At 48.3% G+C, this 16,513-nt stretch overlaps 1 long non-coding RNA gene across 3 annotated transcripts; it reads right to left on the bottom strand.

Moving 5' to 3' along the window:
• Window positions 1-8,621: 8,621 nt before the first annotated feature.
• Window positions 8,622-12,572, bottom strand: LOC309607256. Of its 3 annotated transcripts, XR_014232330.1 has the most exons (4): window positions 12,312-12,572; window positions 11,879-12,168; window positions 10,167-11,623; window positions 8,622-9,642 (listed from the first exon to the last, which is right to left on the bottom strand). It is a non-coding gene; the product is annotated as an uncharacterized lncRNA (long non-coding RNA). The 3 variants fall into 3 exon arrangements; XR_014232331.1 differs by having other exon boundaries at window positions 10,167-12,168; window positions 12,312-12,570; XR_014232332.1 differs by having other exon boundaries at window positions 10,167-12,168; window positions 12,393-12,570.
• Between the last annotated feature and the right edge of the window lie 3,941 nt (window positions 12,573-16,513).

Genomic DNA, 16,513 nt, shown 5'->3' with positions numbered 1-16,513 from the left:
GAAAAGACATTTCCATAGAGTTGCGGAGATGGTGAATGTTGAAGTGGGCCCGTGGATAGGATTATAAGGTGGAACCATAAAATTTCGTCTTTGGGTCTTTATGTTCTGGTTCCCTGGGAGAGGACCCCAGTATTGCATAAAACACACTGGAGTAGTTGATGTGAGGTGGTGTATTTTGTACTGCTACTTATAGTTTTTTTATACACTTGAAATTACTGGGGAGTACATTACTTTTCAAAAGAACCAGGTCAAAACCATGCCCAAAAAAAGCAGAGAAGACATCAAACTTCATAATAGAGGCCAAGCTTTAACCAGATGCGATTCACCTAAAGTGGTGACGTCAGCCCATCATTCTTGTAGGGTCCACGTGTTATTAACAGGCACCGTGGGAAGATTATATTAGGAGCCACTGTGTCTTGGGTGCTGTGGATGACCTGGCTGTAGTAGAAACAGTGGGATATCTGAATTCTAGTTTCCCACATCAAACCACCAAAACCCTGTTAGAACTAATAAACGAATTCAGTAAAGCTGCAGCGTAAAAAATCAGTACACAAAAATCACTTCTCTTTTTTTTTTTTTATAAATGTTTAAAAAAATATTTATTTCTTGGGCTTCCCTGGTGGCGCAGTGGTTGAGAGTCTGCCTGCTAATGCAGGGGACACGGGTTCGAGCCCTGGTCTGGGAGGATCCCGCGTGCCGCGGAGCAACTGGGCCCGTGAGCCACAATTGCTGAGCCTGCGCGTCTGGAGCCTGTGCTCCGCAACAGGAGAGGCCGCGATAGTGAGAGGCCCGCGCACCGCGATGAGGAGTGGCACCCGCTTGCCGCAACTGGAGAAAGCCCTTGCACAGAGACGAAGACCCAACACAGCCATAGATAAATAAATAAATAAAAATTTAAAAATATATATATATTTATTTCTTTATTTATCTTTGGCTGCATTGGGTCTTCGTTGCTGTGCACGGACTTTCTCTAGCTGCGGCAAGCAGGGGCTACTCTTCGTGGCGGTGCACGGGCTTCTCAATGCGGTGGCTTCTCTTGTTGCGGAGCATGGGCTGTAAGACAGCAGGCTTCAGTAGTTGTGGCACACGACCTCAGCAGTTGTCGCTCGCGGGCTCCAGAGCACAGGCTCAGTAGTTGTGGCGCACAGGCTTAGTTGTTCCGAACCATGTGGGATCTTCCCAGACCAGGACTCATACCCGTGTTCCCTGTATTGGCAGGCAGATTCTTAACCACTGAGCCACAAAGGAAGCTCTAAAAATCACTTGTCTTTCTATACACTAATAATGTGCCATCAGAAAGAGAAATGAAGAAAACAATCCCATTTACAATTGCATCTAAAAAATACCTGGGAATAAATTGAACCAAGGATGTGAAAGCACACTGAAAACTGTAAAACACTGATGAAAGAAACTGAACAGACACAAATGAATGGAAAGCTATCCCGTGCTCATGGATGCAAAGAACACTGTTAAAATGTCCATTCTACCAAAAGCAATGTTCAAATGCAAAGCAAGCCTGGTCAGAACTCCAATGGCATTCTTCACAGAAATATAGCAAGCGTTCCTATCATTTGTGTGGAAACACAAAGGCCCCTGAATAGCCAAAGGGAGTCTGAGAAAGGAGAACGGGCTGGAGGCATCTCCCTCCTTGACTTCACACTACATTACGAAGCTACAGTCACCAAAAAGTGTGCAATTGGCACAAAAACAGGCACGCAGACCAGAGGAACAGGACAGAGACCCAAGAAATAAACCTACGGTTATGCGGTAAGTTAATTCACAAGAGCCAAGGATATACACTGGAGAAACAACAGTCCCCTCAATAAATGGTGCTGGCAAAACTGGACACCACACACCAAAGAACACTGCACTCTGTCTACACCACACAAAAACTGGCTAAAAACCCAGTGTTCCACATGAAGCCCTTCCTCTCCTGGGTCCTCTGAGGACAGACACCCTCCGCACTCAACTAGACACAAGAACCTTCTCCCCCACTTTTCCTCACCTTTTCCTTTAGTAGCGTCACCTCCCAGCAGGTCCAGAGGAGACCTGGCTCCTCTCAGCGTAAACCGGACCCCACAGTGTCCCAAAGCCCCAGTGGGTCCTGAGGAGACCAGGTTTCTGCTACATCCGTTCTGCTGTGGAAATTCAAATTGAAATAGAGCCAAATGACCCATGAATTCTCCAAAATAGTTAAGGAGCAATTAACTAGAAACCGTAAGAAATGAAATGATTATAGACACAGACTTTACTTATTCTTTTTTAATATTTATTTATTTAGCTTCGCTGGGTCTTAGCTGTGTCACACGGGACCTTTTTTTTTTTTTAAGATGCAGCATGCAAACTCTTAGTTGAGTCACGTGGGATCTAGTTCCCTGACCAGGTATGGAACCCAGGCCCCCTGCACTGGGAGCACGGAGCCTTAGCCACAGGACCACCAGGGAAGTCCCTAGACACGAACTTGAAAACTTATGCCAAATTCACACAAATTTATTCACAGTCATTTCAAATGCAAGGCTATGAAAATTACAGAGAAACATAGAAGAAAATCTACATGACCTTGGGTTTCGTCTATAGATCACGAGCTTTGAGTTTTAACATACAAGGCCAATCACAAAAGAAAAAAATATGGTGGACTTTATAAAATTAAAGATTTCTACTCTCAAAGACCTTATTCACAAAGACAAAATGAGGCAGGACATAAATGGTCTCCAGCCTACACATTTACAACTGGCCTCCGGTTCACACTTTACTGGGATGAGAAAAAAATGGGCTCCAGGCTGGACATTCATTACCAGCCCCCTGTTTACATTTCCTGAAGCAAGAGACAAACGGGCTCTAGGACTACATATTTATGACCAGACTTCTGTCTATATTTCGAGGTCTGCACCTCGATATGAAAACCAGCAACACAAATAGGGTAAATAACCAGACATTGGACATTTTTATGGGAGGGACAGAGTGGGACTAAACCCTGTTAAAAGATCAAGAAATCATATATTTCTCATCCTTGGGGCAACGGAAACATTGCACATGCGCAGAAAGGTTCCTTGGGGGTCAAAAAGGAAGGGGCACCACCCCAAAATAGGTGATGCTAAGGTCGTCACATAGGCCTCTGGGCTGTAATCCGTCTTGGAAAAAAGTTGCGCACGCATGTTGGGGAGGGTCCCAGGGCAGGGCAGGTGTGGAAAAAGAAACCAGATAATTGGCCAGAGGTGAACAGAGACCCGGAAGAACTGCCCTAAATAAGTGACTTAACCGCCTCTCTACTGCACTCCTCCTCATTAGGCAGGGTGTCCACACCCTTTCTCTCCGGGTGTGCATCTCTGCCTTGCTTCTGTCTTAACTAAACAAACTGTTTCTCTGTGTGCTCTCCCACTTGTTGCTGTGCTATGTCTCTAATGATAAACTTTGCACCTGCTTTTACAGTTTTTACCTCTATGAGAAATGCATTTTTCACTGGGGGCAAGAGCTAGCAGGGGTGGTGGCTAGGATTCCTGGTTTTCATCCAGGCTACCCAGCTTCAATTCCTGGGGAAGGGAATGAAGATCTCGCTTCATGCCACCACTCACTGCTGCCTCTCCAAGATAAAAAAGACAAGCCACAAACTGGGAGAAAAATACTTGTAAACCACATATCCAGTAAAGGACTTGGACTCAAAATGCACAAAGACCTCTAAAACAACCCCATTTTAAAAATGGGTAAGGATTTGAACACACACCTGGCCAAAAAAGATATACAGATAATAAAAACCATACAAAAATTATACAAAAAATGATATACTATTAGGGATTTCCAAATTAAAATCGTGAGCCATCACAGCACACCTACTAGGATGGCTAAACTCCAACAAAACTATGGCAACACCGACTGCTGGAGGGTGAGGAGCAACCCCTCCTCATAGCTGGGGTGCAGGCACAGCCACGAGGCAAGACAGTTCCGCAGCTTTTTTCCACAACTAATCAAGCCTCCCCTCGGGGTCCAACAATTATGCGTCCAGTATATAGGCAACTGCTTTGAAAATCTATGTCCAAAAGCAGACAAGGATGCAATTATGCACAGCAGCACTATTCGTAATGGCTAAAAACCTGAAGAAATCGGGATATCCTTCACTAGATGACTGCATAAGCAAAGTGGAGGACATCCATGTCAAGGCGAGCAGAATACACCACGCCAATATATGTCTCTCTGGCATAAGGATTATTTCAGTCTCATTCAAAAAAAGAAAGATAGAAAAAACTGAGTAGAGACTGACCTTTTATGAAGGACATTTATAAGGAAATCTCCATTTGTAACGGAGTGTCCCTCTTTGCACCAGAAATAGAAGGATGATTAAATCTCAAGTCACTCTTATCAACGGAGAAGTCCCGACTTAAATCTGCATACAATACCTTTGTTTACTGTGCTTTGCATGATAACCTGCCACTATTGGCTTCCCCCCTTCCCCAAGGTCTTTTGTTTTTATCTGAATATGGTATTTGGTATTTAAGGTGATGGCTTTGGCCATTTCAGGGAGTGACTCAATTTTTCTGGGTAGCTCCCCTGTATACAGGAGGTATATATGCTTTATAACTTCTGTTTTTCTCCTGTTAATCTGGCTTTTATTACAGGGCGGGGGTGGGGCTCAACCAAGAACCTAGAAGGACAGAGTGAAAATTGTTTTTCCTCCCATACACATACAATGGAATACTACTCAGCAGCAGAAAGGAATGCACCATCAACCCATGGAAAGACATGGATAAATCCTCAGTATATATTGTTAAGTGAAAGCATCCAGGCTGAGGAGGCTGCACACAGTATGACCCCATTGGTGACATTCTGGGAAAGGCAAAGCTACACAGATGATAAGCAGATCATGGGGTGGGGGTTTGAAGTATTCCATGTGACACTCTAGGATGGATACCTGTCACTATGCATTTGTCTAAGCCCACAGACGTGTGTAGCCCAAGGGGCCAATCAAACTCTATTCAAAATTTAGTTATTTACAGTGTAGGGGTATTACAGGATGGAATACTCAAGGTGACAGAATCTAACTGTATTAGAAATGAATGGAAAAATCTCACTGTAGGGGATGGGATAAAAGGTGCTGACCTAAGTTAACTGTGGAAATGAACGCAATCTCTAAACTAAATGCAAAATGTACACAAACAGTGGACTTTATTTTATGGAGTTCTTTCCAGGGTGCAGCAGCTAACAATTCTGAAACCTCTGCACATGTAATCTGGAAAGGAGCAATGCATAGGTAAATGGCAGATAGTGGGCACCAAGCTCCTCATTGTGGGAGTGGGAAGTTACAGATAAGCAAGGGGAGAGCCTCTGCCCTCATAATACTTGGCTGAGCTTCCTGGGAGGATGGTGTGGGGAGTTCACTGGCCATAGGACATGCACAGATCTTTACACTGGGAAGGCTGTGAAGACATAGGAAACTCACACCCCATCTTTCCAACCATACCTGCTGCAAACACTCAGCCCTCTGTAATCAGCCAGTTGCACCTTTTTAGACATTCTTGCCCCCGGGCACATAAAGGAGCGTGAGGGTCTTGCATTACCTCTAAGCTGTCCCAGAATCCAGGCCCTGGGGGATGGAGACAGGATGGGGGTGCCTGGGCTCCTGACCAGCAGGTGAGAGGAAGGAGGAAGACCAGTCCGGAGGACAGAGGTTCCCTCAAGTCTGTGAGCCCTGGAGCCCTGATCGGATTCACCCCCAGTGGGGACATGGGTGGGGCCTGCAGTGGTTCTGTTTTCCACCCGGGCCCCTTTGATGAAACCATGGCAGCAATGGGCCCAGAAGTCTCTTGGTGGTGTTTCAAACTGACACAGCAGTTTTACAAAGGAACAGGAGAATGAAGCTGAGCTCCTGACGGCCACTTCTTCTGGCTCTGAGTTGCTTCTGTCAGGCCCACAGACACATCCGTGGAGTCTGCTGTAACCCACCTTCCCCAGCCTGGTCTTTCCTCTGCCTCCCTGCTATGAGTCCCGTGACATTTCCAGCCCGGACCCCTCTCCCAGGCCAGACGCCTCTGTCCAGTCACTGCACCCCCATCTCACCTTGGGGGCTAACAGGGCCCTCAGAGGACCGGGATCCTGCAGCTCCCCACACCCAGGAGCAGCCCCACCTTCCCAGGTTGCTGAGCCCAGGCACGGGGTGTAACAGAGCAGGACCCTACGGGGCCTTCCCAGGACAGACCCACCCCCCCATATCCTCTGCTGTAGCTCCTCTCTGAAGTACCTGGATAACAGCATCTGATGCACGCTTCCTGAGTTGTTTTACAGACTTCTACCAGATGGAAGACATTAACTACTGTACTTGATGATCAAGAGCCCCCAGACCTACTGGCACCTAAGAATTGATACTGTTCACCACCCTGTTACCTCACCATCAACCAACCAGAGAATTGTGCACCAGCTGATCTCATACCCTGCGACCCCCTCCTCCAAATTCACACTAATTCCCCTCTACACCCACAGCCCTGGCCCAAGCCCGATCTTGTGCCTGGTTCCTCCATCAGGCCCTGACAAATCTCCCTGCCCCCACGGTGCGTCTCACATCCCACCCCAACGTGGTCTTTCTGAAGCATAAACGAGACTGTGACTCTCTCCCACATGTAATCCCCAAATGTTTCCCCACTTTCGCTAGAGTATCTGCTGGGAGAGACATCTGCCAAGGCCCTGAGAGTCCCCGGCATCCCCACGAGGCTGCTGGCTCTTGGTTCCCTGATACTGAGCACCTCAGCAGGCCAGGAGACACGGCAGGAAACCCCAGAACCGCTCACCTCAGGATGGGGCTGGCACTGCTGCTGCCTGATCAAAGAGAGCAGAGAAGGGTTCCCCAACTGGGACACAAACACTGCACGAGTGGCCTCTCCCTGAGCTATCGCATGTTCCCCATGGGACTTGAGGGAAGGAAGGACCGAGGCACATGTTAGTTCCTAAGCAGGATGCTGTGGGCTCAGTTGTGCCCCCGAAAATTCACATGCTGAATCCCTAACCCCCAGGACCCCAGGATGTGGCTGTATTTGGAGATGGGGTTTTTAAAGAGGTGATCAAGGTAAAATGAGGTCACTACGGTGGATCCTAATCCAGTAAGACTGATGTCCTACCAGAAGATTAGGACACAGAAGATCATGTGAAGAGAAGATGGCTGTCTACACACCAAGGAGAGAAGCTTCAAGAAAAAAACAGCCTGCAGACACCTTGATCTCAGACGGCATGCAGGACTAGGAGGTAGGTCTGTTGTTCAAGCTCCCCGGTCTGTGGTGTTTGTTATGGCAGCCCCAAGCAGACTCACACACAGGGTAAAGAAGGTCTCACACTAGATAGCCCACTCTCCATTCCCCTGTATGTGAGTTACAGTAGCCTCAAGAACTGAGGAAGCTGTCCCCGAGGAAAGGCACAAGATATGAGATTTTAGGCATAACACGACTGCACTGATCTTTTTCTTTTTCCTTTTATAAGATTTTTTAAAATTTTATTTATTTATTTATTTTTGGCTGTGTTGGGTCTTCGTTGCTGCACACGGGATTTCTCTAGTTGCGGCGAGGGGGGCTTCTCTTCACTGCGGTGCACGGGCTTCTCATTGTGGTGGCTTCTCTTGTTGTGGAGCACGGGCTCTAGGCGTGGGGGCTCAGTAGTTGTAGCACACGGGCATAGCTGCTCTGCGGCATGTGGGATTTTCCCGGACCACGTCTCGAACCTGTGTGCCCTGCATCAGCAGGCAGATTATCAACCACTACACCACCAGGGAAGCCCCACGGCTGCACTGATCTTAAACGAGCCTGATCTACATTCACACGAGATGGTTTTGTCCTGTATATACACCCACATTAGCACCTTCAGTCTGAAGGGCAGACCTTTGGCTTCACCACCTCCACTGAGAGCATTACCTTAATCTGCTCTGAACCACCTCCTATAGGATTTCCAGAACCACAAAGCATCAGAGACTGCATGCTGATGTGTACTCATGTTTCACAGGACCAGAGGCTGTGCGCCAGCTTCCAGGTGACCCTGCCACAGCAGAGCCGCCCAGCTGTCCACCAGAGCCCACGTCCCTTTTTCCTGTTCACAGCCAGCCTGCACCTCCCAGCTTTCCCACCCACTGCAGCTCCAAATGGAAGTGCTGGAGGTGGTGAGGGCCTTGCCCAGCCTGTGTCCTAGGATGGAGGGCATGGTGCCATATGGTCCCCCCATCCCCTGCTGGTTGGAGCCCTCCACCTGAAAGCCGGGAAGAGAAACAAGGAGGACAGAGCCCGGGCCCCGACCCCCACCTGCCCTGAACTATCACATGAAGGGAACACAGACATCTTGAGCATCAGACTATTTTGGGGGTACACTTTGTTCCAGTAACAAACTTTTGCTTTAAAAACCAAGGTGCTTTACAGATCCCTCCCCAACTATAACAGAAAGTGAGGCTTAATTTCATCACAGAATAAAGTTATGGGGAATTTACAGGCCAAAGAAACTTAGGCTTGGGATACTGAATTAGTGAAGAATCTAAACAGAGTTTGGGCTTGGGGCAGTAAATTAAAGAAGTACCAAGGGTTGTTCATATAGGCTTTTGCACCTTTCACATGAGAGACTTATTTCCTGCTTTCAAGGACATAGATAGAGAGTCAGAGTGTCCCTCTTGCATCAGCCATTTATTAAGGAACTGTAATTCAAAATAATTGATATGCCATTGTGGAGCACCCCTCCCTGAGACCCAACAATACACAAAGGTGGGAATACATGCATATATTTCCTTGCATTATCAGCTGAGCACTTTTAGCTCCTATATGTAACTTTTTCATAACATTCTCTAGTAAAAAAAACCAGAGCTCTTTGAAATAATGGCTGGCACTAGGACTGACACAGTAAATATATGAGCCAGGACAATCTTGAATCTTATATCAGAAAATAAGGAAGTATCAAGAAAAAAAAATCCACAGGGTGGAATGATGTCAAAGGAAAACAGGAGCCAATGGAAAGAGCTCTCAATAGCCAAAGTAGGAATGAACTTAGCAACAAAATCTGGACTGCTGGATTATAACAAAAAGTTAAAAAAACAAAGAAAAACAAACAAAAAAAACTGTCCACAGGTGTCCATGCTGGTAAAAATAAGTAACTGCATAGGGTTTTGTTTGTTTGTTTGTTTGTTTTAATCAATAAGGTTGAATAGAAATCTCCTATGCAGAAGTCCAAATAATTGATGTGGACACTCAGCCATCCATGGATTGTGGAGGTGGAGATAACTCCTGTCTCCATAAGTGCTGGTTCCCAAAGTAGCTTCCTCCTAAAGAAGACACACAGCACGGAAATGGGAAAAACTTAACTTCATTGTGGGGAAATCTGAAAAACTACCTCAGCCAGGTGACCAAAGTTAATAGTAACAGTGATAAGTTGCCTTGAGAGCCTGTTCCCTTGATATAAAGTGATGAGAAAGCACTTTACCTCTGTGATCTGCTTACTCAAAACCCATAACTCAAGCCTAATCCTGAGACAAACACCAAGTAAATTCCAATGCGGGACAGTCAACAAAATATCTGACCAGTACTCCTCACCAATGTCAAGGTCATAGAAACAAGGACAGTCTGAGAAACTGTGAAAGCCCAAAAGAGCCTAAACAGACATGATGACTAAATGTCACGTGATACACTGGATGGCATCCTGGAAGACAAAAATTTAGAATGAAGGAAACCCAAATGAAATTTGGATGTCAGTTAATAAGTGACAATTCAGTTGAAAACTAGAATGAGAAACCTATTGCATCACACTAGAAATCTAGAGGAAATGGGTAACTTCCCAGTAAAAACACACATTAACAAAATGGAACATAACAAAGGAAAATACAAACACAACAGTTAAGCCACCAAAAGACCTCTTCCCCATTTTGCTTGTCCTTTCATTGTTCCGGGATTTCGCTCTCCTGGGACAGGGAAGGAACAGAGACACAGCAGTCTGGCAGTTCCCCTAAGTTCGGACCCTGCTCAGTGTCTTCATCTCTCCCAGCCATGCCCCATCCAGTAGGGCACCCAAGGGAGTCTCAGGGATTATTCGTTCTGATGTATCAGCTATGACTTTTTTGATTCCAATGGACTGGACACACTTACTAAAGTAAAATAAAACATTATTTTTAAATGATAGAAATAAATTAATAACTGCAAGAGACAGGTTTAAGAGTGGATTTGGACCTGGCAGTTCTGGTGGCTCACTCTCTTGCAGTGTGATCTGGTCTCCCTCCAATCCTTTGTCCTGCTAAATGCCTTTGGGTGGCCCCATTCACAGGAACACTCTCTCTCACTGCATCCAGGGCTTCCAGAAACTCCAGGCGACACCCACTCAATGTCCATTTTAACAGAAAAGAAGAGGTTCAGTTAAGGTCAGTGACTGTGGTCACCCATCCAGGGCTCTTGCTGTCCTCCCTTGATGGCAGGAAGCTCTTCCACTTGCTAAAATAGCAACTTTGCTGTTGGTGGTAAACTCAAGACTCTTGCTTTGGGCATCGGTGCCTCACATCAGAGGCTGGCCCTGATTGCCAGTGTACCTCAAAAGGCACACAGACTTCATTTGTGTCCCTGGGAGGTGGGAGCCCAGGAGTCACACCTGCCCTCTGACTATATTAATCACCCATCTCCACAGAACACATTTGCTCATTTTCCAGTCTCTGCTCTCTCCTTTACAGAGAACAGAAACCAAATGGTAGGTGGTAAGGAAACTGTTACTCAACGGAGCAGTGTCTCAAGGATGATTCTATACCGTGGAATCCACAGTTGGCTGGCTTTCCGGAGGCCGCAGGGACTGGGCCCGGGATGCACGTGGCTCCTGGAGACCACGTGGCCTCAGAGTGAAAACACCAGCTGGGAAGCCACTTGCTCCCATACCTTTGATTTTTAATGAGTATGAATGTCAAAGGTTTTCAACAACCCGAAGGCCAGAGGATGGCAGGGCCACGGTCTGCTGTATGCTGCTTGTGGCCAGGGCCACACTCAATGTCTGGAGGGTTACTTCCTCTCGGAAGGCTGAGAGGCTATTAGGGAGGAGGCCCTTTTCTCAATCACATGGATGTAGGGAACTGAAACATCCCAAGGGGCCGTCTACGTTGCCCAGGTAGCTGTTCAATTGCCCAGCAGCAAGGTCAGCTCAGTGATTGGCCACAGGGGCTTGACAGGGCCCAGGCAGGCCTGAGCTGGAGGACCACAGATGCCTGCCTGGATGGTCAGGGGTCAAGGGATATTCTGAGATTTTATTATCTACTACTGCCCACTCAAATGGGACGAAAGATGCAGCCAGTCCTGAAGGGCACCGCCAGCCCTCAAGAAGGCAGCATATGGGGGCTGGCAGCGCTACAGCCTTGCGTGCATGCCAACATGTCCCACTGAGCGCACTGCGTGTCAGGGCTGGGCTGGAACCTGGGTCCAGCCCCACCCTCCCCATGTTGGCGGCGGGGGACCTTCCTGACTTCTGAGGTCCTCCACAACCACAGACTGAGGTTAAGTTGGCGATGAAACAGCCAGCAACCAGAGCAGACATTTCATTCATCTTCTTTAGAGTCCAGGATGCGGAGAGGAAGCAGAGGCGGAGCAGAAAACCAACAGTCCAGCTCGACCCCGCGTCACTTGTACCAGGTGAGTCCCGTCCATCGTGCAGGCTCAGATAGAAGAGAGAGGGGAAGGCGAAGCAGGCCCATTAGATCGTGAACACTAGGTGTGTAAAATATGAGTACTTTCTGGTTTTCTTTTTATTTACAGGAATTTCTATTTTTCAATCATTAAGATACGCTATTAGTAAAATAAAAAGATTAAAATTGTGTATACCTTGTCACACGCCCCTCACTAAATGTGAATTCTGTAGAGGGTACACATCTTCTGAAATCTCTTCTTACAAGAGTCACGGATTTACTTACTAAAAGCTGGCTGGAATCAACACAGGTGACTTTGCAGTTTTAGGATTGCCTGGGTCCGTGGCTTGCCGGGCTGCAGTTCCTACTTTCCACCTCTGTAAGATGCAGGTGGAGAAGCAAGGGTGAGACCTGTCTCTCTATGAGCTGTTCAGCTAGGACTCTGAGGTACCTACCTTGTGCAGCACGTGGTAGCAGAAGCACGGGTCACAGCAGGAACAGAGTACTTGGTCTCGGCCCTTAGATGACCCAGAGCGGACATTACATACTCAGCCAACAACCAGAAAAGAGAGTCCCTTTATTAAAAAAAAGAAGAAAAAAGACTTTCAGCCAGCACCTGGGGTTCACCCAGGCCTGCTCTGACCTTCTGTTCCCCCTCTAACACAGGCCAACGAGATAGCTCTGGGCAAAGCTGTGTCCCCACTGACCTCCCACCCACCTCAGTCAGGTCTTGCTGAACCCAGAGCACCAGGAATGCTGACCATCCTTGCAGTTTGGGGCCCCAAGGCTATAAGCTCACCCCAGTGGGCCAGCTCTCTGGGGTCCTTCCGGCACACTCCCGAGGGTAGTGATGGGGACACAGCTGGAATCTGAGTCGCACAGTCTGCTCATTTCACCTTCACTCGTTACAAAAAAGGTCTTTACCCATGAAACATTCACCCCACTTTTGGTCCTTTAAAAAAACAAATTTTCTTAGGAACTATTACACCAAAGTATCTTCCGGAAAGCAAACGTTCAGGAATAAGATTTACTTCCGTACAATTTCATTTTATGTACATACAAGTGTACTTAAAGAGGACCATGTATAAAATGAGATGCCTAGTTTGCCATTTCTTTGAAGTCTGAGGCACCTGAGGTTTATGATTGTTCCTTTCATAGAGTACTGTATTCCCGCCTTTATCTCCAGACCCAAGGATGGAGAACAAAGGTGAAACAGGTCTGCACACTGCAAAATGTCTTCAGAAATCTGCAAACCCAGCTTCTTACAGGAGTTAAAGGTTAAGGACAAGGACAATGAAAGGGCGTGTGGGGGAAGGAATAGCAAGTAACCAAAACAAGGTGTCTGCGACCAGCCCACCTTCTCTGTCAGGACTGTGCACCTGGAGCTGGTCTCTGTGTTTGGGGAGCCCTTGTGCTTCACAGAAGCAGTGCTGAGCCAGGGCGGAGCAGCTGGCCACAGACACCACCTGCCAAGTACCCACTCTCAGTCCTGAGCTAAGCTTAAACCATAATTACATTTATTTACTTATTTACTGTGACAGGCAACGTGCTCAGTACTTGGAGTGACTATATTCCCCCCCATTTTATTGTTTTAAACCACTTTATGAAGGTATCATTGACATACAGAAAGCTGTACATGATTAATACATGCAACTTTGTGAGTATGGAGACAGATTACACCCATGAAACCATCACCACAATCTACACCGTAAACATATGTGTCACTCCAAAGGTGTCGTCCCGACCTATTCATTCCTTTATTATTATTCCTATTATCATCATTATTTGTGTGTATGGTAAGAACACTTAAGATAGGAGCCATCCTCAGTAAATTTTAAGCACACAATACAGTATTGTTAACTACAGGCACCATATTACACAGCAGAACTCTAGAACTTGTTCATCTGGCATAACTGAAACTTTGTGCCCTTGCACTAGCAGCTCCCAATTTCTCAGGGACTCAGAAGGGGTGACCTGTTGCCTCGGGCCTTGACAGCTGGGAGGAGGCAGAGCCTTGGCGTCTTCCTGCTCTGTCCAGAGCTACATGCGGTCAGCAAATGCTCTGCCCCTGGCCGCAGCCCCTTGTTCACACGCCCTGGTGTAAAACTCCAAGTTTAGACCCCAGGCCACCCATGCATGAGTGGCAGAAACCCTTCCCCAGGGACCTCCCTCTGCCTCCTTTTTCTAGTCTTCTCCCTCCCTCCCTCCCATGCCTCTCCTTGCTTCCCCGTGAAGAAGGAGCTGGTGGAGAAAAGCAAAGCCCGGCAGCTACAATGACACACACACACACACACACACACACACACACAGTGCTCCCTGCGGTGAGGGCTGCTCTGAGTGGTCGGTGCATTCACACATTAAGCCTCATGACGACCTCGGGAGGGCAGTCCTCACTGTTCCCCCATTTCACAGATGAGGGCCCGAGGCAGAGGACAGCAGTAGCGCATCCACCCTCACACAGGATGAGGCCCAGACGCCCCTAACCTGTGGCTCACCTGGCTCCAGCCACAGCCGCCTCGGGTTCTCGCAGACTCTGCTGGGTCTTTTCCACAAATCCCTTCGACACCTACAGGCTCTTAACTAATCTACGAGGGCAAGTTACTCAAGTTCATCTGAAAAACACCCCCCCGCAGGCTTCTAACCAGCTATGAGCAAGGGAAAAACTGAAGACAGATGGGAGAGCCCAGGTTACAGAAGAGGTTGAAGCAGCTGCTTCGTTGGCACAGTAGGAGAAGGGAGAGCTTGGCAAGGAAAAGAAGGTGCGTGGCTGGGAAGGAGGGGCGTGTGGACCCTCTCAAATCCCCGTCCTCCACTCAAGCACAGACTTGGACCAAGCCCAAAGCAATGTGAGGACTCTGCAGTCAACAGGTTGAAGAAGGCGTACACCCTGGACCAAGGCCAAGTGCCAGCCAATGTCTTCAGAAGGGAAGAAAAATATAAAGTAGGTAGCTCTGCTTGGAGTCTTTGAGATTGAGCTGCGAGGGGCAGACCCCAGCATCATGCCACTCCAGCACATGTTCATGCCCAGAGGTACATTCTTCATGGGGAACTGTGGACATTTGTGGAACATATCTTCCCTTTTTCTCCACAGAAGAAGAACCTGAGAGTCAGAGAACTGAGATATCCCGTGGAGGAGCACACACCATTTACAGGTTGTAAATAGCTTCAGGAGGTCACCACTGCTGACCAAGCCCCAGCTGCATGTGCATTTAGGCACACAGGTGGGTCAAGAGTCAGGCAGGGTCCTTTTGCAAAGCTGCCTCGCTAAGCTTCCACTCTAATAAGGTTTTGGTTACAGAAATGCATACTCATGGCAGAAGTTTTTAAAATGCAGAAGATAACTGAGAAGTAAAAATTCCCTGTTCTTCCCTCCCAAGAGATACCGCCACTAACCTACTGATCCATCTCCTTTCAGCCTCAGGCTGAGCCCCTCTGACCTGGACGTCAGTCTGGCGTGGACACCACACCCCGCACTACCCCTCGATGTCCAGTGCGGAGTGGCCAGCGTGCTGGGGCTTGGGGATGGGGTGGTCTGCGCCTGGGAGAGCCTTCTGAAGAGGGCAGCTCCAAAAGGCACAGGCCGCGGGGCACGGTGTGAGGCTGTGTCTTGGTCACACCTCTGCTGCTGACCAGCGGGTCCTGGAGCCTCGCGACTCAGGGGCGCTCCGCACCGCAGCCGCCACCTCGCTGCTACTCGGCCTGATTCGTCTCTTTCTACCCCAAATACCACCCTGTGCATTACCAGTGACACCAAGACCAAGCCTGCTAGCGCCAAATCCAGCAATCCCTCCTCCTGGCTTTGCAGACCCTGCTCTACAACAGCGGGGAGCGCGGGGGTGAAGCGCACTCTGCGTGCACAGAATTCAGGGAGCTAACGAGGCCCTCAGGCCCCGACCCCTAAAGCCAGGGCACTGGGTCACTCACCAGCAGCGGACAGCAAAAGGCCCTTAAATCGGAGCAAGCTACAGGAGAGGACCATCGCCCCCTTGTGGGCAGGAAGGGGGTTGGGCTGTCTCCTGAGCTCCTCCTGGAGGCCAGCATTGCCACGTGCATAGGTTTCTCACCCTCAGCACTGCTGACATTCTGGGCTGAATCGCTCCCTGCGGTGGGTTTTGTCCTGGGCTTTGCAGTGTGTTTAGCAGTGTCCCTGGCCACTGGCCACTAGCCCACCCTCCAGACATTGCCAGGTGTCTCTGGGGAGGGAGGGTAAACTGTTCTGTTCAGGGATCCCTGCACTCACCCTGCCGCTCCGGCCAGCCCAGGGGCCACCGCGCCTGCAGGACTCACCTCCTAACCAGGCATACCGGGGAGGGGGGGCGGGGAGGGTACAGGCTGGAGTCTCTTCTCCCCCAGAGATGGCATCCAAAAATCCTAACTGCTGATTCTGCAACTCCCATGAGGTTGACATTTCTCCCCTCTCTTATCAGGGGCTTGAAAACAATTTATCGCTCTGTGGTTTCATTATTAAATCCCTTTTCTTTCTGATGAAAATGCCTTTGGTCCCTAAATACATAGAAGTTTAAGATTTTAAGTGTACTGCTACTTCTATTTTAGATACTGATGACTATGAGGGCAAACCTAGGCCTTTTGGGAAACACATTTTTCTGTGTCTATAATATGTTTCCTTTTTGATACTGGGGGGCTTGGGTAGCAGTTTGGGATGGATTATTTGAAGCCAAAGATTTGAGGATTGCATCCTTACACCTGCCTATTTTCCCTCTCAGTCTCCATCTGAAACTAGCCTGGATACATGGACAGTGTGGACCTCGGCAGCCAGGATCTCAGTGAAGGGACGCCGCTGGCTGAGCTCTGTCCGTTCATGTGAAGGGCAAACTGCTCACTCCTGAACCTCTCCACCTTGGACCAGGTGTCGCATTGCAGGGAAGGTACAACCTACAGACACTTTTATTGGCAGACCTC

This window comes from Balaenoptera borealis (genome assembly GCF_965194805.1).
Source record: "Balaenoptera borealis genome assembly, chromosome: 12".
Taxonomy (NCBI): Eukaryota; Metazoa; Chordata; class Mammalia; order Artiodactyla; family Balaenopteridae; genus Balaenoptera; species Balaenoptera borealis.
The sequence above is the reverse complement of the archived record's forward strand: the minus strand, read 5'-3'. Positions and strand labels throughout refer to the sequence as shown.